The sequence below is a fragment of the Vipera ursinii genome (genome assembly GCF_947247035.1).
Source record: "Vipera ursinii genome assembly, chromosome: 2".
NCBI classification, from domain to species: domain Eukaryota; kingdom Metazoa; phylum Chordata; class Lepidosauria; order Squamata; family Viperidae; genus Vipera; species Vipera ursinii.
In genome coordinates, this window is record NC_139513.1 from 90,511,802 (window position 1) to 90,536,281 (window position 24,480).

The 24,480-nt window shown below is 39.7% G+C and overlaps 2 protein-coding genes across 4 annotated transcripts in view; one reads left to right on the forward strand and one right to left on the reverse strand.

The window, feature by feature from the left end:
- Nucleotides 1-24,480, reverse strand: part of P4HA2 (prolyl 4-hydroxylase subunit alpha 2) — a 343,153-nt gene that overhangs the window by 299,813 nt on the left and 18,860 nt on the right. The gene's annotated exons all lie outside the window — the stretch shown is intronic.
- The window catches only part of SLC22A4 (solute carrier family 22 member 4), a 66,552-nt gene that overhangs the window by 895 nt on the left and 41,177 nt on the right, over nt 1-24,480 (forward strand). The window lies entirely within an intron of this gene.

Sequence of the window (24,480 nt, forward strand, 5' to 3'; positions counted from 1 at the left end):
AAGAGAGAGAACGCAGGTTTTATTGCAAGACAGTGTTGGAGCACGTGGCTGTTGCGTAGCTTTACAGTGCGGTGTTTTCAACTCGGCGGCTTCGATTTAATTATTGCCAACTTCTCCCAAAAGGGAAGGCTTCGGAGCTGAGCCTTTGCGAGATTCCTTACTTAAAAAGAATGCCTTTCTCGTGATTTGGAGAAGTCCTTTTAGGAGAGAGGCATTTGTCCTGGCCTCGCTCGGCATTTTTTCACCCACGTTGTGCGTTGTAGCTAATGGGTTTTTTTTTCTTTCATGACTAGTGGATTGGGAAGTAGCGATGCTTGTAATGCCTGAATATTAGCGATTTTGGGACATTACGCTGTGATCTCTGAGATTGCATTATTATTATTATTATTATTATTATTATTATTATTATTATTATTATTATTATTATTATTATTATTATTATTATTGCTAAGCTTGTAAGCCGCCCTGAGTCTTCGGAGAAGGGCGGGATATAAATGGAATTAAAATTAAATTAAATTAAATTATAAAGTCTGCGTGAATGTATAGGCTTTAATACGTCATAACATTGGCAGATTGATGTCATACAATAATACCCGCATTTCTATTGGGCATTTAAAATCTCAAAATTATTGTAGTTAGCGTTTTTCCATTCTAAGCATTTTTCCATTCTATCGTACATATAGGAGCAGAACTGCATGATTCTTGTGTATATATGTGTATATATATATATATATATATATATATATATATATATATATATATATATATATATATTATATATATTTCCAGATGAACAGATAAGTCTTAACCAAGGGTATGCCAATCCTCAGTACTGTGTCAAAAGGCCTTTTCTCAGTTGACCACTATTATTTCTAATGGCAGGAACAGTTGGGTGTGCAGGGGAGATCAGCAGTGTCAAAATAGCAGTGTGACTGAGTAATTGCATTTCCACCTCTTTATAACATGTGTTGATTGATCTGTTGTCCTTGCTGTTTTAAAGTTGTTGGTCCACACACATCTCGTAAACATTCATGGGGTAGGGCCGTGAGATGAATATGACATTGTTCTAGGTGCCATTTAAAGTAGAGCATATTATTTGGCATCAAAAGGTTAATAGCTATCATCCTTATGCTAACCAAATACATTTCAGTATTTGGAGTTTCTTTATATATATCTTATTTATCGGATCATGGGTTAAATAGACAAAGAAGTTACACTGATATAAGATGTAGTACTCAGCAGGTTGGAACAGAGTGGGAACTCTGGCTGTTTGCAGAAGTTAAATAGAAGTTAGAAGTTAAATAGTTTAGTTATTGCTTTCATGGGGGATAATCCGGGAATTCTAGATCTGAAAAATTTAAATACATGCCAGAAAGAGGCAGTGACATATCTATTCTTTCATTCTTATTCTTATGCAAGATAATGACATAGGTAATTGCCAAGGGTTGAGCTCAACTTGAGAGCTTTGTAGGATGTGTTGAAAAGTGTGGGGGAGGAAAAAATCAAATGATTGTTTTATCCCCAGTTCTCTCAGTCTTTAGGCGAAACTTTTTCTGCTGACTTAACATATGCAGGCTGATAAGAGGGAAGGGTTCTCATTTAAATTTCACATGTAGAAAATGGATTTTCAGAAATTAAAATGCTAAGAAAGCTCTTAAAGGGGATATATTAATTGTTTTGGAACTGTTTTGGAACAAAAATGATGGAAAATCATACCTTGGTCAGATTTTATGGAATTTGCTTGGCAGGCAATATTCAGCATTATTACCAGCCCAGCTGCTCTTGAGACATTCATTGTACATGGTTTTCTGTTCCCATTGTTTCCCATGGCTGTCTGGAACAACCAAATAGTACTGAGTTTTGTTCTGATGGAACTCAGCCAATTCCAAATGTTTAACAGAACCTGTTGATTGAAGCTATTTCTTTATCATATAAAATATTAGTTTCAAATGTATCCATACTATTTACTTACCTGCCCACCACTATCTTCTTGCATGCATTATACGTTGCAGATCCCTGGGAGAGAAACCACACTGATGACTTCCCTAAAACCAGAAAAATAATCTGAAAACTTTTTTAAAAAATGAGACAATAAGAGTAGGGATGATTCTGGGAGGTAAACCATTTATTATCATCCTTATTCTCACTTTAAGGCCAAGGACCATCGCTGACCTCCCAAGACACCTATGTGCAAACTTTTTTTTTTTTTTTGCCACGAGCATCAGATCATATCACAAAGCAGCTTCATCTTCATAGCACTTCATTCTACATTTTCTTCTATAGTGCATGTGCAGACACGGGAAGTAGTAACTTATGGGCTTCCTTGCAGCACTACTGTTCCCAACATTTGTCCCTAGTATTATGACATCTTTCTCCAGTGCATAAGTTGCATACCTGTTTACAGTGGTCTTGCTAAGTCTACCCAAAATAGGCTGAGATTCAGTGGTGTGATTTCAAGGTGTCTAGGGTCATAATTGGAATCTGGTGTGTCTGCATGCAGGCCCACATGTTCTTCCTACTCTTGAGTAAGCCAGATAGTCTCAGTTTGAGAATTAGGGTTTCGTAGTTCTGTTCCTCAGCTCTTAGATCATACACTGATGAATATATAACTTATCATCCCTCAGAGCACTACATCTGGATAAGTTAATAAGAGGTGGCATGGTACAGCCACAACACTTTCATCTTCATAATTATGTTTTTTAAGGTTTCGCACAGTAGACATTTCTGGAAAGCATATAATGGGACTTTAAAGATTCCTGATTGGGAACATTGGAGATGCTGCTAAGTTTCTTCAGTGTCTTATTCCTGCATAAGGGAAACAATGATGGATACGGATCTGTAGCAGATGTACTATGTCTTCAGAGGTGTTACAAACTGACAAAGATATCAGAAGCATTGATGTTACCTTGTTCTGTGTAGGAAGACAGGCACTTAGTTAAAGCCAAGGTACACAGGTCCTGTTTGCCAAGCGCTTGATCAGAATTAAGTATAAATCATCTAATAGATATATGCAACCCTTGATGATTCAGCATCTTCTATTGTGATGTTGTAATGTGAAATTATGGGCTTAACTGATAAACCTAAGAGACTTTTTAAATCCATCTCTGCACCATTTTTTAAAAAGTAATGTTGTAAACAGTTACTGTACTGGATAGGTCGCCAACTGGGAATCTGGCTCATTTTCTAAGTTGTCATTCACTATCTGGAGCAAGTTAATCTCATACACTGTGTGCATGTCACAAAAAATCAGTGAATCTATTTTTTATTTGTTCTGTCCTAATTTGGATTATGAGTGTAAATGTTTCAGTAACATGCAACATAAAGATATATAGATACAAATAAAAGCATATAGATTTCTAGCCCACAACTGTCCCTATAATCATAGGGGAAGCTGGCAGGTTCAATTTCTTCTGACAGTAGAGATCCCAACTGTAATTGCACTATATGCAATTCCAAATAGTGATGATAATGGGGGAAAATGAACACAAATGAAAATTAATTGCTTTTTATTTTATTTATAAGATGTCCTCTGGACATCTCACTACAACAATAAAAGCCCTGAACTATAAAAACCATAACATTGTTAAGCACAACCAAAACCTAGTTACCTTAGTCATCCTCTTGCAATGTCCTAGCAACCAACACCAATGACACTCACTCTGCCCCAGCACTTGGTTAAAAATGATGGCCTTCTGGAAGGCTGTAAGAGTGGGGGGCCTGGTGGATGTTCCATGAATAAAGGGAGTCTCAGAAAAGGCTTCAGAGGTCCCATGAGATGGCAACATTTAGGGAGGAGACCTAGAGCTTGCCTACCCTATCCAATCTGTTACTCTCAGGGAGAGTATCTTGCAAATAAACTGATTCCATGCCAGGTTGAGCTTTAAAGCTGATAACTAGCACCTTGAATTACACTGAAATTAATAGCTAGATATATGTCAACCTTTCAAGGTACATCAGGTCAACAGATTATATAATACAATCATGAAACCTATCAGAATTTCTCTCTACCTGATATATCAAAGATAATCAAGGCAGGGTAATCTTGAGTCTCTTTCTCACCACCTCCTCATTCTCTGGATTGAGCTGGTATTTACATAATTGCTCTTGCATTCCTTCTTCAAGGTTATGTCCACACTGTTCTAAAGTTTTACATTTTTTTAAAAAAAAGGTGAGTGTAAACAATAACTCAGAAACATTTCTAGTATTTCTAGGATTCTCAAATAATTGCTTTTCAGTACCAGCCTTAGGTGTACCTGTCCCCTTACACCATTCCCTCTAACAGTGAAGACAGCATTAGCCAGTTGTAGCATGTTGGGCCAGTATACCAGAAACCAGTTTTCTCAAGAATGCAGGTAGCCCTTGACTTACAACTATTTGTTTAACAATGGTCCAGAATTATGATGGCCATCCAAAACATGGCATTACTATCTCTGCCGTCATGTGTTCATGATCTGCATGCTTGGCAACCAGTTCGCATTTGGGACTGGTTGCCAAATGCTCTGGAATCATGTGATCGCCATTAGCAATCTTTTCTACCAGCTTCCCCAGAAAGTCAATGAGGAAGCTAGCAGTGAAGGTTGTTAGTTGCTGCTGCCTGCTGTTATGATTTCCTCTGTCTCTGGGGGCTGGCTGAAAGAACTGCCTGTGAAGGGGAAATGAACTCTTGACAGAGTGAGAAATGGAGCTGAAATCCTGAAGATGGCAAGTAGGATTTTCACTTCCCGAATGGAGCTTCACAGAGTATCCGCCACCTCTGAGGCACTCTGTGCTCCTTACCTGGGTATCCATTTGCTTAATGACTCTTGAAATCATTTAATGGCCACAACTGGTGCCAGGATTGTGGTTGTTGAATAGCAGTCACTTGGGCATTTCCCTGAATGACTGTTTCTCTCAACGACCAAGATTCCGGTCCCAATTGTGTTGTAAGTTGAGGATTCCTGGGCTTAACTCTTCTGTGCAAGCTATGTTCACTAAAATATGTTACTTTGCTAGCAGTGGATTTATGCCCAGTTAATTTGGGGTTTTTTGGGAGGAGAGTATCAAGAATAACTTTGGAGAAGAAGGGAATGGAAGGAAAGGAAAGGAAGCTAAAATGAAAGAATACATCAGGGTATATATCAAGCAAGACATAGATAATATTTTTAATCATTTTTATATGTTAACTACTTTATAGAGTCACTTTTCATGAGAGGGGCAGCCATATACATTTGATGAGTAAATTAATAATTGCTCAGTTATCTCAGAAATGCTTGTAGTTGGTGTACTACCTACAGTATAATTGAAACAGCTCTGGTTAAGGAATCTGCGGTTCCATCCAAAATAGGCTTCAGCTTAATACCTGACTCTAGTTTTATCTTTTCCAACAGCAGCTCCATCTTGCATGGGTTTATTTCCAAGATCACGAGTTTAGACAACATTCAGAGTACTGATTCTCTGGAGTTAGGCAGTAAGGAGCAGTAATGTGTGTCAGCAACATACTATTAGATCCCACTTTAAAACTTTGGATGAATATCTCCAGTAGTTTTTGACAGGGGTAAAATAACATAGGAGACAAAGTTGAATGGTCAATGATTTAGGTGAGAAATTTTAGTTCCCTAATAGTACCATCCAAGCACATCCTGATAGAGAGGACCAAAACCGCTCAAATTAGAAACCATTTCTTTGGAAATCAGTCCTATTTTTAGACAAATATGTATCTAATAACATCAAAATGGCTTTGGTCATCTTTAGCTAAGTGTTTGAAATTTGATTAGCTATTTCAGGGGTGTCAAAATGCCGGCCCGCAGGCCAGACGCATCCAGAAGCCACGCCCACCCCATTGCCGGCAATGGCAAAACCGTCCTGATATGTTGTGCGATGTCACATGATGTCGTGAGTTTGACATGTCTGAGCTGTTTGGTCAAAATATAAGGATATAATTTTGTGCTTCTCTGTTCATATGCACTTGATGGTCCCTTGAAGACTGTCTGGAAATTATAACTGGTATAGAATGCAAGAGCATGTGCAGTTTTGTGTACCCCTCAGTTTGCCCATAAATATGACCAAGCGCTGCCTTTTGCTATTGTAAATTACAGTGGAATCTAAATTTCTGTGCTATGAAAGTACTCTAGTATTAAAAACGAAATATATATATAAAATCAGTACCTATGTATAGAACATAAGGTATCCTCTTTTTTCTTTCCTACCTACAGCAATTCTTGCTTTTTAAAATCCTGATAATGTGTATGTAAGCCTTCCTACAGGCCATCTGGTCACTACCTTAGGTTGTGACATAAAAGGTAAATATTTAGTTAACTTTTTATATTTATATTAAATGCACATATTTATTTTCAGCTGCATTGTTTTTAACAATATTTGATCAAGAGTCGTGAATGGCATTGGTTAAGTTCACAGTAATTTTAAATGAATATTTTTAAAGTCATGTTTTTTGGACAAATTATAATGATCTGATGCATTCTACACTGATGCAAATACACAATTTTTTGCTTCCATTTGCAAAATCTATAAGTTCTGAACTGAAAGAAATATCTGAAATACATAAAACTCTTTTCTAATTGATTTGAATTATTAGCAGACTCTGGGTTTTAGACTACATCGTGCATACTAGTATGTGCATTGCTTAAGATTCTGCTTAAAACAGTTGGTTTGGAAGCACCTTTTGGGGATTTATTAAAGCATTCATGTCTTTTTTCAGGAATCCTATACTTGGAGAATGGTTGCAAATAATTTCATTGGTTCAAATACCAAAAGCACAAAAGCAAGCGCCTTTCCAGGTTCATAAATACAGTTCTACTTTCTCTTGAAAGTAATCATTATCTTCATTGCTGCAACAACAACACATTCATTTTGATTTTAAATGAATGGATTCATAACTCTTAATTGTCACTGTCCTTACTGAAATCAGCTATGTCACTAACAGTCTATGCAAAGCATGATGTGCTTTCTTCACTGGAAATAAAGTAGAATAGTTATGCATGAACATGGATGCAAAAACAGTGAGGAACAGTTTTGTGAACCTTGCAGCACAAACATGTTTAAATGATTTACACAGATGCCTCATTCATACTCCTTCACATTGTGAAGCTCTTCATTTGAATACTTTGCAGAATGCTATTTATATTTAGTGTACAAAGCAAGAATTGTTTGCACAATATCAAAAAACAACTTGCAAGAACTGAGTACAGTAGTTTTGTATTATACAATAGTCTTTTAAGCAACCTAGAAATTATTTGGTTGACTTAGGATTTGAGTTGTATTGAGTAGTTACGAAAGCTGTCTTTACCTTACTGCATTCAACAGTCCAAGTGTGTTTGCATTGTTGAAAGAATAAGAATACTAAGCCAGCACAGCTTGCTTGACCAGGTACTCTTTGTTGAGTTGTTGAAATGGTTTTCAGGACATGCAAAATTGGATAATGTTAGGACATGTCAGTCAAAAGAGGAAAACTTTTCACAGAGATTCAAACCGAGAATATGGTATATAGAGGTTTCTATAATAACGATAAAAGCCTCTCAGTAATGATGAGGGAGTTGGAGTGCATTTCTTTCCAGTAAGGTGTGTGTGTGTGTGTGTGTGTGTGTGTGTGCGTGTAAAATAACCTTAGATAATAACTTTCCTTGATATCAATTCTGTTGAAAGGGCAGAACAGAGTAGTCTTTAATAGGAGTCATTTTGTCAAAATGAGTATAAAATCTAACAACATGACTGTGAGTTAAGCAGATCATGGCCATAAATTCAAGGACTGGTCATAATTACCATTCATTCAGCATCATGATAAATTGGAACAATCATTGAATATGTGGACAGTAAACAAGGATCACCTGTACAATTGATGCATGCTGTGTTGACACCTTTAAACTATGAGAAAATTTTGGAATGCTGATTTTTCTATATCAGAAAAATATTAATCATGGTCAGCGGCAATATTTGCACAATTGTAAATCAAATATAGTAATATGCTATTACCCACCCAAGTAAAATGCTTAGGGTAACCTTTGATACAGTGAAATAAATCAGGGAGGTATGCAAAAGAGGTTCCATTAGGATCAAGAAATCAAATTGTGGAATATAGATGCTTATACTTTAGAACATTTGATCTTGGAGCTGACCAGAAAGAAGACAGCCCTAGATTTACAAACATTCTTAGATTATGACTGCAATTGGAAGTGGAATTTTGGTTGCACAGCAAAATGGTTGTAAAATGCAACATTACATGATCATATTGTCTAGTAACAGCAGTCTTGGTTGCCATTGTGACCCCAGGACAGCACAGGTCATGAAGGAAGGGTTCCACATGACTGTGACTTAGGAAGAGACAGGAATCCCAGGCAAGCAGGCCACTGAGTGCATGTGGATGGGTACCATTAACAGATACCATGGAGGGTAAGTGGATGCCACCGATAGGCAAAAAAGCAGCGGGAGCAGAAATTTGCAACCATTCATGCTGCTATTTAACATTGAACAGTCACTAAATGGTCATGTCAACGTATTTGGGAAAGAGCTTGAGAGACTGGGCCAAGAGACAGAATAACCTTCAGCTGGATAGTATATGGAGGAAGAGGCTTAGAAGCTACCCACTCTAGTAACTGGGCTGTAAAGGAGATGGGCTGGTTATATGGGGAGATTGTACTTTCAGAAGCAAGATTCTTCCAATTTAGTATTACAGTAATGTGGAATTAACTCATCAGGTTGTGACTCATATCTGGTTTATCCCATGAGACTGACAGGTCATAACCCAAGAATTATCTCTAATCCTGAGTGGTAACTGTGACCTAGTATAAGATGTAAATGTTGTGGAACCAATAGGAGTCGGTGACTGCTATTATTAAATTTAGCATACATGTGGGTGGAAATGGAACCTATTATTGTATAGACATTTTATTACAAAAGAGAAATTTCCAAAATATGAAGGGGATTCATAAAAAATACTGAAAGGTTAAATCAAGAAAGACATTTTTCCCATAATGCATGCACAATTCTATGCAAAAGGAGGACAAAAAGAAAATATTATTAATTATCAACAATAACATATTACATATGTAATATATAACAAGCAGAATCACAGTGCACGCCTAAAATGACACAGCCTATGCTGAACGCCCCAATACACATTTTATCATTTTGATGTCATTATAGTTAAGAATGTCATTATAATTAGGTAGTTAGGAATCGTCATGCTGGCCACATGATCATGGAAATGTCTTCGGACAGCGCTGGCTCAACAGCCTCAAAAGAGATGAGCACCACCCCCTATAGTCAACAGTGACTATCGGAGCAAAATCCAAGGAGAGACTCCTCCTTTTTTATATAGTTAGGGATGGATGCCTATGTTTAGAATGTAAGAACATAATCTAAAGACCAGGTGATTTTTTCTGTTAAGAAAGATGTAAAATTTAACAAACTTTTCTTTGGTAAACAGAACTTGCTGTAACGAGAACAAAATGAGCACTAACTTTGGCATAAGAATTTTAAGGTGAGCATAAGGAATTATAAAAATGAGCAGATGGTAAGTACCATTTCAGGAAGCAAGTATAACTTATTTAAATATGTCTTTTATCTTCACAAATGTTTAGAACAGACATGTCAAACTGGCGACATCACGTGACGTGCAAATTATTGGGACAGTTTTGCCATTGCCAGCAAGAGGGTAGGCGTGGCTTCCGGATGACGCATCTGGCCCGTGGGCCGGCAGTTTGACACCCCTGGTTTAGAATGCTGTGGGAGTCTTGCGCAGAAAAATAGGTGTGGAAACAGGGAGATGTTCTACCTCAAAACATAAAATTAAGGGTCATCCAATGAAGTTGGTTAGTGTCTTCCAATCAGTGAAAATACAATGCTCAATTCACTTATTAAAATATGATGATAGCCACAAACCAGATGTCATTAAAGGGAGACTGGATACATTCATAAAGGACAGATCTGACAAGACTGTTGGCCTTAAAGAATCCGTGTTATATTGAGCTTGGGGTAGCATTCCTCTAATTGCCTATTGCAAGAAAATATTAGGAAGACACAGGGCTTGGGAGCATCCAAAAGGCATCAGATTAGCCATTCTGGAAATCAAGAGGATAGATTGAGATAGGCGATGGTCTGTGGGAAGTAACTGGAGGAGGAATCCAGTTGGGGAGAATATTTCTGTCTTGCATCCCCCACTTCTGAGCTGGTCTGCCTCTTCCCTCACCCCCTGAAATCTCCCTCCACCTGGTTCCCAGCAGCTGCTCCATGCCATTAATAAATGAATCTAGAAGGATATTTTACTGAAGCAATCTGCACATGTTAAAAATAGTATTGCAAAATACTGTCAAGTTTATATCTACTTACATTTGCTCTACATGCTTCTCACTTTATATAGAGCTCACTGGTTAAGAAAACCAAGATCATGGCATCCGGCCCTCTCAATTCCTGGCAAATAGATGGGGAAGAAATGAAGGTAGTGACAGATTTTATTTTCCTGGGCTCCAAGATCATCGCAGACGGGGACTGCAGTCAAGAAATTAAAAGACGCTCCTGGGGAGGAAAGCCATGGCAAATCTAGACAGCACACTAAAAAGCAGAGACATCACCCTGCCAACAAAAGTGCGTATAGCCAAGGCTATGGTCTTCCCAGTTGCAATGTATGGCTGTGAAAGTTGGACCATAAGAAAGGCTGAACGCCAAAGAATTGAGGTCTTTGAACTGTGGTGCTGGAGAAGACTCCTGCGAGTCCCTTGGACTGCAAGGTGATCAAACCTGTCGGTCCTAGAGGAGATCAACCCTGACTGCTCTTTAGAAGGCCAGATCCTGAAGCTGAAACTCAAATACTTTGGCCACCTAATGAGAAGGAAGAACTCATTGGAGAAGAGCCTAATGCTGGGAAAGGTTGAGGGCAATAGAAGAAGGGGATGACAGAGAATGAGGTGGTTGGATGGAGTCACTGAAGCAGTAGGCGTGAGCTTAAATGGACTCCAGAAGATGGTAGAAGACAGGAAGGCCTGAAGGAATGTTGTCCATGGGGTCGTGATGGGTCGGACACGACTTTGCAACTAACAACAACAACACTGGTTAATATCCCTCTAAGATAGCGTTTTCAGCCAATTATATACTAACACAGTTTAGGTAGGACATGTCCTCCTCCCTCCCCCCCCAAAAAAAACACAATATTGTAAGTGGGAGGGAGCTGCCAGTCTTATTCCAAAAAAATTGGAGTTCAATCTAAGCGTCCTTGCTTTTTATTTTTGCGATGTTGGGATGGCTGCACTCAGAAATCAAAGTCATACAGTTTGAGATTTTATGCAACTTTGGCTATGGCTATGGCACAATAAGCACAGCCCCTAAGAAATAAAAGAAATGGGCTTGCTTAAATAATTTAATAATCAATTATGATTCACTCATTCATTCCCTCATAGATTGATCCAGCTTTCTCAGCAGATGGATTTCCTGGGTCAGAAGTTTTCTAATGCACCTTGAAATTCCATTCTCCTTTTTCTTTAACCATGGACAAAATAAAGGTACATTTAGCAGACACTAGAAGGTATGGAACTCTGGAATAACTTTGCAGCTGGCCCAAAGCTATATAATGAAACAAGGAAACTTCACTCTGCACTTCCGTCTAAGTTATCTTATTCCAAATACTCTCTAGAGCACACTTCAGGTGGCCTTACCTCTGCAATATGTTCTATTTGCACAGCTGACCTTGTGCCTTCGATGAAATTGAAACAAAAACATGACATTCTGAGGTGTTGATTTTATAAGGAACAGCACCCCCAATTCTAGTCTTAATAGATAGATTGCCTAGTCATTTAGACCAGCTGTGTCCAGCTAGTAAACTGGACAGGATTGTAATCTTTTAACATTATATGCATTTATATACATTAACTGTATAATATATTTTATACGCAGCCCAAGACAATTCCTCTTCACTCAGTGAGGCCCAGGTGAATCAAAAGGTTAAACATGCCTGGTTTAGACCAATGGTATTTGATTTTTTCCCCTAAAAGATAATCACTCTGCAATTACACACACAATAGCTAAACTCTGTGCCCAAGCCATAACATTTCACTGTGTTAGACCCAACAACAGCCTAGGCAAATTATATAAATAATGAGATTTTCTGATATTCTCAAATTATATTTGGTTGTTTTAACTTCTATAACTGTAATAAATTATTTTTTTCATTCTTCCTTTTATAACCTGTACAGATTCATGAGCTTTGAGGTCTCTTGGGTGCTTGTCATTCCAAAAGTGGGAAATTAGTTTGCTTCTCCCATTGGAAAGCATGGTCAAAATGTCTCCCTACCTCAAAATCAAGTGGCAAGATAAACCCATTGTAGGATGACCTATCTTCACTGTAGCAATATCCACAATCAATCTCATACCATTTCCGTATCAATTTTCAGAACAGAAAAAGGGCTATTTGCCATTCCATCAATAGTTAAAGGTTTCAGAGGTTTTAAAAATAGTTTATTCTAATATTTCGGGATATAGTAAAGGTAAAGGTTCCCCCGCACATGCGTGCTAGTCGTTTCCGACTCTAGGGGCCGGTGCTCATCTCCGTTTCAAAGCCGAAGAGCCAGCGCTTGTCCGAGGACGTCTCCGTGGTCATGTGGCCAGCATGACTAGACGCCAAAGGCGCACGGAACGCTGTTACCTTCCCACCATAGTGGTCCCTATTTTTCTACTCGCATTTTTACGTGCTTTCGAACTGCTAGGTGGGCAGAAGCTGGGACGAGTAACAGGCGTTCACTCTGTTACGCGGCACTCGGGATTCGACCTGCCAAACTGCCGACCTTCTGATCGACAAGCTCAGCGTCCTAACCCACTGATATACAGGAGCACTAATCTTGGGATAATGACCTTAATGGTATTAGAGTACCAATTAATTTTCAAGAAGTATGTTTTGTAAAATTTTCTAAATACAGAAATTTCCAATAGGAAAAAAAACCTCGGTCAAATTTATTTCAGTTACTTTCCAGCTTCTCCTGTTTTTTTTAATATTCAACTAGAGTAACTACCTTAATTATAGGTTATAGTTATACAGTAGCAGCATTGAGATAAAAGATGCAGAGAATATTGCAGTTTTCAGCAAAGGCTTGTGTTTTCTGCAAGGTAATATTTCAAATGAGTTTTGAAACTTAAAGGATAATTAGTTTTCTAACATGTCATGCAAGCTATTTTTTAAAAACTTAGAAATCCCACAGGGCTAATGTAAGACTTAAATTCTTCTAAAGTACAAGGTAGTCCTCACCTTATGACTACGGTTGGGAATTTTGGTCACTGATGCCATCATAGAATGAGACATCACAGGACCACATTGCTTAACAATCCCTATCCCAGCAATCCCTGCTGCTGCTGTTAACCAAATTTTACTAGTTAGCCAAGGACTTAACCCCAGTCTAAGCCATTCCAGACTTGGGCCCCTCCCAGCCCTGAGCTTCTGTAAGCTAAGGCAGGGGTCCCCAATCCCCGGTCCGTGGACCAGTACCGGTCTGTGGCATACCAGCTACCGGTCCACACAAACAAGCAAAGCCCCATCTGTGAGGTGCAGGCAGACACAAAACCACGCACCCTCTGGTCTGCAGAAAAATATCTCTCCATGGAACCGGTCCCTGGTACCCAAAAGGCTGGGGACCTCTGAGCTAAGAGACTGCTTCCAATTCCCCCACCTGCCTATCTCACCTCTATCCCTGCCCTCTGGGCCATCGTTTCCCCTGCCTTGAAGGGCAGCCACACAGTTTGCTATTCCCTGGGAAGCCATGACTACTCCAGTCTACCATTCTGCACTCCAAGATCCCTCCACCACCCTGCATGCCACCATCCCAACTCACCTTTGCCATCTACTTGCTCCCAGTGCTCCTTGGTATTGCCGGCCTGGCTACTGGGCTGTGGCTGTTTTTGCACTGTAAAAAAAGAGGAAAGAAAAGACAAAAGCAGCCTCTGAGACACAGGGCACCAAAACACCTCTTTGCAAAGAGCTGGGCAGGGCTGAGGCTACTTTTGGATTCTTTATCCCTTTTTTTTGCAGCGCAAAGATAGCTCCAGACTGGTCCAACAGCCAGGCTACTGTCCCTCATCCGTGGGAGCAAGATGATGGAGAAGTGAGCTTGGACGATAGCTCAGGGCAGCTGGGGCCCAAAGAGCATAGATTGGGGGGGGGGGAGATAGGGGGATGGGGAAGTTGCAGCACCCCTGAGGTTGTAAGAGCAAGCAGGCTGCCAAAAGCCCAAATTTTGATCACATCACCGGGGTGCACTTCGGTGGCCTAATTTCCGGTATGGGTCATCAGTCCCTTCATTCAGCACCATTGTAACTTTAAACAGTTGCTGAATGAATGGTCATAAGCTGAGGACTATCTGTCATAACTGTTTGGTCCCAAGAACATTGAGTATATGTTTTATGTTGTATAATGTAAAAATGTAGTTACCTCTAGGTTTTTTTCTGTATCTGGTTCTTTTTAATTCCCATTAATTTTCAATATGTAGGTCAAACATGCTGTATTTTGAAACTAGCATTCCTGCAAAGTTACATGTTCCATCCTGATAAGCGATTTGAAGGTCAAGCTTGTAAAAATGTTTTCTTGCTTTCGGTGAACTTTAGCAAGTTTGTGTAGGATTGTTGTAGATCGGCAATAACTGAGGGGTCGGAGGCTGTAACTCAACTTCCCACATTTCAAGAAACCATCTGGCAGCCAAGAAAGAGCAGGCCCATCCCTGGAGGATCTTAAGGGTGAGATAAGAGTAAGAGGCCCAGGCAGGGTAAATCATACTACCTTTAAAACACTTAAAAACAACCTGAAAACACTCAGTGGCCACGCTCATCCTTAATTTTACAAAATAAAAGAAATAAAAAATACACTCCATTTGTAAAGTAGAGAGAGTACGATCTCTGAAGCTGAATTCAATTCCTGATCATTTCATTGACATAACTATGTTTTCATGGCAGCAGTACAGAAGTTGTTTCCCACTGGCTTCTCCAGGATGTTATTCCAACTTTCCAGACTAGCCTGCAGTCTGGGATGGGCTGGTGGTCTCCTGTTCAAGCCAAAGAAAATTCAACTTGGCTTCATTTTTTTTTGAGATAGCTCTGCTATAGACAACATAATTTAAAAGCATTCAGAAAGTCATATTCAGTTGGGAGATGTTGGCAGCAGGATATGCAGTGCACAGAGGGCTCTAATTCTGGGTTGGCCTAGATTTTGGATCTAGCTCTTACCCCCTATGGTGGTATCATATTCCTCACTTCTCTCTGCATTTTTAAAGTCTTGCTACTGCCTTTTCTGGTTCTTTGCTGAAGTTAACTGGTCTGGTCGGTCAAGGTGAAGCAAGGCTTTTCCTCAGCTTTTCTCATCTCCTCAGAGATGAGAATAGAATGGAGGTTGTCATTCTCTCCTTTAGCTTCAGATTTTAAGACTGTTTGGCTTTGTCACATTTGCCAGTAATTGGCTGAATAGTCATGGTTGTTGAGATTGTCAAATATATCTTTTTTATTCTGTCAGTTTCATTTGACAATTCAAACTTATACGGTAAGTAGAACTACTATTCCCAAACCTAGCTGAATATTGGCCTAAAACCTTAATACATATAGTAAAAAGCATTGAGTTTACTACTCTCAGAGATCTCTCTCACTATTTAAATGTATATTTTTATTATATTTTATAATTTTATTTATATTATTATATAAATAATGATTAAATCATATTAGTAGAGTTTATATGCAGAATTTGAAACTTTAAAAAACACTTTTTTAATTTATTTTTTACTGGTCTTGGAAAAAATATGCGTTTCTTTTTATTATTTTTTCATTTGGTAAGCTTTGAATATATCCAAGTTGTTAAACTTGATCCAGATGGAAATATTAGTATAAGTCTCAGGAGACCTCTTTTCTCCTATTAGAATTTAGACTTTCATTTACTGGAAGATTGTTTTGGAAATTCATTTGGACTGTTATTGTGAGATAAATCCCTGGTTTTGCTTCTTCGTTTTGTCAATAAATGGTTGTAAAAGTTGAAGGCTAGCTGCTTCTTGGAATATATTCTTACCAGATAGAGAGCTTATCAGAAACTGAAGAATTTCTTAAAACATGTGTTGTGAATTCTTAATAAATAGTTTTAAGATTGTCAGAGCTTTAAACTTTTCCTGTATAGATAGATTGCCTATGCAACTGCTGATAGATAAATAAATAGAAACATCTCCTTTCTCTTGTGCTTGAATATGTATATGGAGAGAGAGAGAGAGAGAGAGAGAGAGAGAGAGAGAGAGAGAGAGAGAGAATGAGTGCCTTCATGGTACAAAAAGCAATATTTATTATGTAAATATGTTTGATAATATTTTTTTTCTGCGTGACAACTAACTGCTATTAAGAGTTTCATGTTGTTGTGTCATAACTGCTGCTTTTTAGGCACCGTATGTTAGCATTCTGTGGTTCTCCCTTGGGCACAAAGGTTGGTTGAGTGATTAGGAACCAGTCACTCTCTCACAGCTCAGTCTACCTCATAAGGTCATTGTTGTGGAGAAAGTAGGAAGAGGAAGCACTATGGATGCCCCCTAGAGTTGTAAAAAAGTAAAGACAGGATATAAATCAAATGATAAAATAAAGGGTTTTGACAATCCACTGGCTAATTGGAATTTTCAGAGTTACACCTTTGCCTTTTTTGTGCATGCAGGGATTTCATCCAAATTTATGAATGTAGAAGCTTATTTAGTATTAACAGCATTATGCAACTAACTGGCTTGTGAGATTCTTGGACAAAGAACTGGGCTAATAAGTAACATTCGTGTGAGAAGCAAAATGCTGGGCTAAATAGGCTGAGTCAAAAGTAGAAATACTGTGCTAAGTAGATTGAAGTAGAAATACTGTTAGAAATTGATTGTACCATATTGAAAATGGTGCTAGGGGAGAAACTTCTGCTTATTCAAAAGAGTGATAATGTATTCTGGTTATCTCTCATACAATGTAAGTACCCACAGCACAGTTCTTGCAGTCTTCTATCTCATGCCAGTGCCATCTTCATGGCTAATAATCTCACAAACAGCTGAGAGAGACACTATTTTCCCCAGTCCTCACAGTACATGCATAAGGGCATATAAGACACCCCAGCAGCATGTCAAGATATTCTGGGGAATTATAAGTTGTTAAAATACTTCTTGTTCACCTCCAATCCCTTAATGCTCATTCAGGTTAGGTGAATTCCATAACTTGAATGAATGATGAAAGAGGGATTATGGGACACACGTGCTACTCTCCTGTTTCTGAAAACTTGACAGAAAGAAGACACAAACAGCTTGCCAGTTAGATAGATAGATAGATAGATAGATAGATAGATAGATAGATAGATAGATTAGATAGATAGATAGATAGATAGATAGATAGATAGATAGATAGATAGATAGATAGATAGATACATACACATATACATATACATATAGATATACATATATATATATATACACATACACACACACACACACACACACACACACATATATAGCCTCCCTTCGTGCCCCCACCCACAACTCACAGTGACAATAAACCCTCCATGTTATTACACCGTGTGAGCTAATTGCACAACACACCGGCCTCGCAAGTCAATCTTACATAAAGTTTATAAAATTATTTCCCATTCAAGAGCCTAACAGCCCATGGATAAAAGCTGTTCTACAGCCTGTTGGTACAACTGGCTATACTCCTATATCTCCTACCTGATGGCAGGAGAGTAAAGAGATACCATCCAGGGTGTGAGTCTTCCCTGAGAATTTTCCTCACTCTTCCAAGGCAGCGAGCCTTGGCGATGTCATCCAGTGGTGTCGGGACAGCCCACAATGTCTTGTGCTGTGCTCACCACCCTCTGTAATACTTTCCTATCTGCAGCTGTCAGACCAGCATAACAAACCACAATACAGTATGAGAGAGTAGACCGGTAAAAGAGGGTCATTAGCCCTAATATATATGTGTGTGTGCACGCACACGCATATATGCATTGCTAACAGAATTAAAGGGAGACTGAGATAGCTATTTCAAACTTTAAAAAAACCTTAAACTTAAAACTGTTAAACTATTTCAAACTTTAAAAAAACAAAAAAAAAGATTTGGCCCGTATTTGGGCTGGCAAGGTGTTCAAAATACTCAAGAGATGTGTGTGTGTGTGTGTGTGTGTGTGTGTGTGTGTGTGTATGTATGTATTACACACAGAGAGAGAGAGAGAAACCATGTTTCTACCCTGGCTTTCTTATATGTAAGATATTAGCTTATGTGGATTCCATCAAATTTGATTTTTTTAGAATGGTATTCTATCATTAAGTTCATATCATCCAAGGTGTAAATAACTCCATCCCTCATAATGTGAGGTGTACTATGTGAAAGCTTAGGTTAGTCTTTAGAGTGCCACAAGCATTGTTTTCTTTTGCTCTGACTGAGCTACTGGTCTCAGAAGATTCTGTAATTGTATAAATTAAGATCTGACCAATTCCAGCCCTGCTCCCACATTAATAAGGGTGCAGTATCTTTATTTCAGTTTTCTAAAGACTTTGCCCTATGATAATGACAGAAACCCTCTGGTTAATTAATGACTAACACAAAAAACCTCCGATACGGGCAGTTTACAAGTACTCAGTAAAAAAATTAAACTTCCACAGTTTGTATGACATAAGCATTTGAAGATTTGCAATGACATGGACTGGATGCACTTGTTAAGAATTCACTTACAAATTGGTAATTTAGAGAAACTGGATGGGCTGAATCATCACTTCCAAGGCTTGCTGTCTGATTCTGGATAGAGCAGGAGGTGACAGGGTAATTTTACTGAATCTTTCAGCCTAGCTCAGAGATGATAAATCTGAGGTCCAAGGACTCCAGATCTTCCCAATTCCTGTTGTTTACATTCCTTTGAGTCTAACTGCAGAAAATCACTGACAGAATTCCCAGCTATTTTTAGCAGAAAACACATCAAAAACTGTAGTACTAAAACAGAGCCACCATACTTAAAATGCAAAAAACACCCCCTTAAATTCCTCCCAAAATAAAAAAAAAACCCTCAAAGCCATGAGTGCCTATGTGTATGATTTGGCTTCCCAACCTGCCTAATTGCCTTTTTGGCTGCAATCCTCATTCTTTTTAAAATACGTTAACTGCTAGTCCAGCTACCAAAAATTGTTTGCCTCTGACTTTACAGATCTTCACTAGATGGAATTATCCTGTCTATTTGTGTGTATGTATAGCTAGCTACCTGTATGGGAAAACTAGCTATCCATGGGTATATTTGGAGAAATAATACATTTTCAATAGAGCAGCTTCAATTCTTTTACCAACCATAGAAGCATCTAAATTTGGACTCCGACTGGGCAGAGTCTGACGGTGAGAACATGGGTGGTCTTGTCGATGTCATCTGGGAGGAGTTCGATCCTGTGACTCCGGAAGAGGTGGACAGGATTATGGGGAGGCTGAGCTCCACGACGTGTTTATTGGACCCGTGCCCCTCCTGGCTGGTTTATTCGGCTCGGGAGGGGACACGAGGCTGGCTCCAGGCAGTGATAACTGCTTCTTTGAATGAGGGTAGTTTTCCCGCCGCCTTGAAGGAGGCGGTGGTGAGACCCCTCCTCAAGAAGCCTGCCCTGGACCCAGCAGTTTTAAACAACTTTCGTCCGGTCTCCAACCTTCGCTTTCTTGCGAAGGTTGTTGAGAGTGTGGTGGCGCAGCAGCTCCCTCTGTTCCTGGAGGAAGCTGATTATCTAGACCCGTACCAATCGGGCTTCAGGCCCGGGTACAGCATAGAGACGGCATTGGTCGCGCTGGTGAATGATCTCTGGCGGGCTCGGGACAGGGTTTGCTCCTCTGTCCTAGTCCTATTAGACCTCTCAGCGGCTTTTGATACCATCGACCATGGTATCTTACTGCGGCGTCTTCGGGGGTTGGGAGTGGGAGGCACCGTCTTACGGTGGTTCTCCTACCTCCTGGGACGTTCGCAGTCGGTGTTGGCAGAAGGGCAGAGGTCGGCCTCGAGGCCTCTCGTTTGTGGAGTTCCTCGGGTCGGTCCTCTCGCCTCTCCTGTTCAACATCTATATGAAGCCGCTGGGTGAGATCATTCGTGGTTTTGGGGTTGGGTATCATCAATATGCTGATGATACCCAGCTTTTTATTTCTACCCCAAACCACCCCAGTGATGCCCTCAATGTGATGTCCCGTTGCCTGGAGGCGGTCCGGGTCTGGATGGGGAGGAACAGGCTTTGGCTCAACCCTGACAAGACTGAGTGGCTGTGTGTGCCGGCATCTCGGGAAATTCAGAATATTCCATCGTTAATTATGGGGGGTGAGATATTACCCCCCCGTAGATAGGGCTCGCAACTTTGGTGTCCTCCTAGATTCACAGCTCTCCTTGGAAGATCATATAGGAGCTGTGACTAGGGGGGCCTTCGCCCAGGTTCACCTGGTGCGCCAGTTGCGGCCCTATCTAGACCGGGATGCCTTGCGCACTGTCACTCATGCACTCGTGACCTCCTGTTTGGACTACTGCAATGCTCTCTACATGGGGCTGCCCTTGAGGACTACTCGGAGGCTCCAGCTGGTGCAGAATGCAGCCGCGCGAGTGGTGGTGGGGGCTTCCCGATACTCCCATGTAACACCTCTACTCCGTGAGCTGCATTGGCTTCCGGGGTTACTTACAGGAGCACCTGCTGCCGGCATCAACTTCCCTTTGTCCAGTGCGCTCCCACAGAGAGGGCCTCCTTAGGGTGCCGTTGGTCAAAGTGTCGACTGGCGGCCCCCAGGGGGAGGGCGTTCTCTATGGGCGTGCCAGACCTTTGGAACCGTCTACCGGTTGAGCTCCGGATGGCTCCTGACCTTCGCTCCTTCCGACGGGACCTAAAAACACATTTATTTGAACAAGCTGGCCTGGTCTGATGGGTTTAGGGGTATTTTATAGTTTTGTATTAATTTTATTGAATAGGGCTGTAGTATTTAATATTTTTAATTTTTGTACATTGTATTTTATTGCATTGCCCTGTACACCACCCTGAGTCCTTCGGGAGAAGGGCAGTATATAAATTAAATAAATAAATAAATAAATTGGGGGCTTATTACCGTACCACAAAAAATACTTTGGAAATTACTACAAGTTGTAAATGGGATCCCTGGGTTTGACGTGTTATCAACACCAGTGGAAACCCTGTCTTCTAGCAGGCAGGTTCTTGTGATTCATCATACCCTGTTCCAACAAGTTACAAGTTAAAATTACTCTACTTTTTGTTCAATTGCTCTTGTTCAGTTTTTGTTTTATTTTTGTGAGAGATTGTACTTCTTCAGAGCAAACTATATTAAAAACTAGTGGCATTGACAAATTCAAGTTCTAGATTTGCAGGCTTTAGATCACAACATCAATTAAGGACATAGTCATGTGAATCATCCCAGAGGCCTAACCCAACCTTATGAGTCCAGGCACATGTCAACAGATTGAAAATAATTGTAGTAGCCCCTTCTCACGTAGGTTTCTTAGTAATTACTATCGAGGTGCTTATTGTCTCTGCAGTAACAGCCATCTATATGGCAAGTCATATACACTGTTGGCCAATTTGCTTCTTTGCTAGCTTCTACTTTCCTCCAAGCAGCATGATGAAGAAAATCACCAGTTAGTCTTAAGTCTGTTGTAATACCTGATGAGTTCATCTGGGCACAGATAACCGGTCATCACCCCTATAATAAGTCCATAGTAAAACTGTAGTTAGTAAAATCTGCAATTAATTTACAGGCAGCATAAACTAAAAACAGTTTTCGAGACATGATATTGCTGGAGGATCCAGCAGGTGTGAGTATACACTTAACTTGAAAGTGATGCTTATCATTTGTCTTGCTGTAATGGATGCATCAGCACACTAAAAAGCAGAGACATCACCCTGTCAACAAAAGTACGTATAGTCAAGGCTATGGTCTTCCCAGTTGCAATGTATGGCAGTGAAAGTTGGACCATAAGAAAGGCTGAGCGCCAAAGAATTGAGGCCTTTGAACTATGGTGCTGGAGAAGACTCCTGCGAGTCCCTTGGACTGCAAGACGATCAAACCGGTCAGTCCTAGAGGAGATCAATCCTGACTGCTCTTTAGAAGGCCAGATCCTGAAGCTAAAACTCAAATACTTTGGCCACCTAATGAGAAGGAAGGACTCACTGGAGAAGAGCCTAATGCTGGGAAAGATCGAGGGCAATAGAAGAAGGGGACGACAGAGAATGAGGTGGCTGGATGGAGTCACTGAAGCAGTAGGTGTGAGCTTAAATGGACTACAGAAGATGGTAGAAGACAGGAAGGCCTGGAGGAATGTTGTCCATAGGGTCGCGATGGGTCGGACACGACTTCGCAGCTAACAACAACAACAACAATGGATGCATTTCAAGTATATGCTATATGAAGGGAAAGTTCCTCTCCTAGATCTCTTATGGTTTCATTGAACGATTCTAGGTTCTAATTATGTGAATAACCAAAACAATGGCTTTTCCATTTTCTTCACCCCATTTGTTTTTATGGGGCTATATCTACCTTTTCGTTATATTTTTTGCCCCACAATCTAAAGATTCTCAAACCTTAAAGTCTCATGAAAGAAATACTCTAGTTTAAATTGTGCTTTCCTTTTATTTACTTTGTTTAAAGTTCTACTGTAACAAGGTGTGTTGACAAAAATTATCCAAAGCATTTCCATTGCTCTGGGAACATAGATTTTTATAAACAATTCTTTGTTGTCAGCTTTTTTTCCCTGATTTATTTCCTAATGATCACTAAGGTTGCCTTTTCACAATAGCCACACACTGGTTTGGAACTATTCACTGCTCAGAGCAATTCACCCCCAAATACCAAACACCCAACTGTTGAAAAGAGTTTCTTTAATTCACTACTGCCAGCTCAGTTCCTATGTACACAGGAATTATTTTAGACTTTTTTTTTTGCTATAACTGCCCGATTTACAGATTGAGCCACTCTATTTTTCATCCAAATTCAGATTATTTATGAACAAATAAAAATATATGGTCAGTAGACTCTTAAGTGATTCCACTGTTTCTGTTCTCCATTGATGCAACCTATATTTTTATTTATATCTATTCCTACCTTATGTTTTCTATTCTTGAATTAGTAATATGTAAGAGATTTTCTCCTCTTATTCCATAACTGTTATGGGCAATCAGGAATCTTGAGTGAGAGACTTTATCGAAAGCCTGTGAAAGTTCAGGAAAACTATGCAGTAGGTTATTCCTGTTCAAGAAGAGTTGGCAATCAGAGAAGGAAGAATTTATATTTGCATTAGCCATGTTGACTCTTTAGAAATAAAGTTGGATTAGATACTATACTAACAGAAATATTATACTTTAGATTCCCACAGTTCCTTTTAAAATAACAAATGCACTCCTTTGCTATTGACGTAAAACTTAGGCAAATGTTTTTTTGAAATGTGCTAATTTTTAAAGGGGCAGATTTTGAAAATAATTTGGTTTGGTTGGAATTATTGTCACCACTGTTATTGTGTCAAGAAATCACTAGGAAATGTAATAATCTAAAAAATAGTCACTGTTTCTTTCAAGAAAAAGTATATAAAACAGGTTTCTGAAATGTGTCAGCATATTATTTTATGAAACCTTGTATGCATATTATCCTTTGTTGATTGCACTTATGCTCACTGTACAGATAGACCTTGTTTAAAAATTCTGGGACCAGAATTGTTGTTGTAACATTGCGGTCATAAAGCCCTGTGCTCTGAAGCTTCTGGCTGTCTTTTTCCACTGCTGATGCCATGCCATGTAAGGCCTTCTTCCCAAGGCTGTGCCTGACCTTCTTGAAGTTGATGGTGGCCTTCCTGAAGCATCTTCTTATGAAGGTCAGTTGGGGGAGGAGGAGCAGCAGAGTTCGGGCATCTTGCACTCTCCCCTGCCTTGACAGCAGCAACTCACTGCATTACTCCAGGGACAGGCCAGTGCATCCCTTCAGTAATGGGAGATAGAAGACAGCAAGGGCAGAAGTGTGGTGGGGAAGTACAGGGCAATCAAAAGACAGATAGGGCGAAATTGAAGCATATGCACTCAATTGTAAATGCAGGTGTGTAGCCAAGTGCCCAAATTTTGATCATGTGATTGAAGGAGTGCTGAAACGGCCCTAACTTTGAAAATCAGTCATAAATGTCATTTGTTCATGGCATTGTAACTTCAAATGTTCACTGAACCACAATAGTCATTGAGCAAGGAGTGTCTGATGGCATCATGACCCTTTTAATTGATCCTGATGTCAGGTGCAAGTAGTTAAATCATGTAGTTGCATTGCACTCTTTGTCATTTTTCTCTCCAATTTCACCTTACCTCACTCCGACCCCACTGCAGAAGCTTATGACTAAGCCAGGAAACCCATAGAAGCCGAGAAGCTGCATGATCCAGATGTCAGCCTTGCAAAGTAGACCAGACAGGAAGAATTTGATGAACTAATTCTACTTTATTGTAAGGTTACATGAACAGAATCTTGCAAGTCTAAATTACATTTCTCCTCCACCCC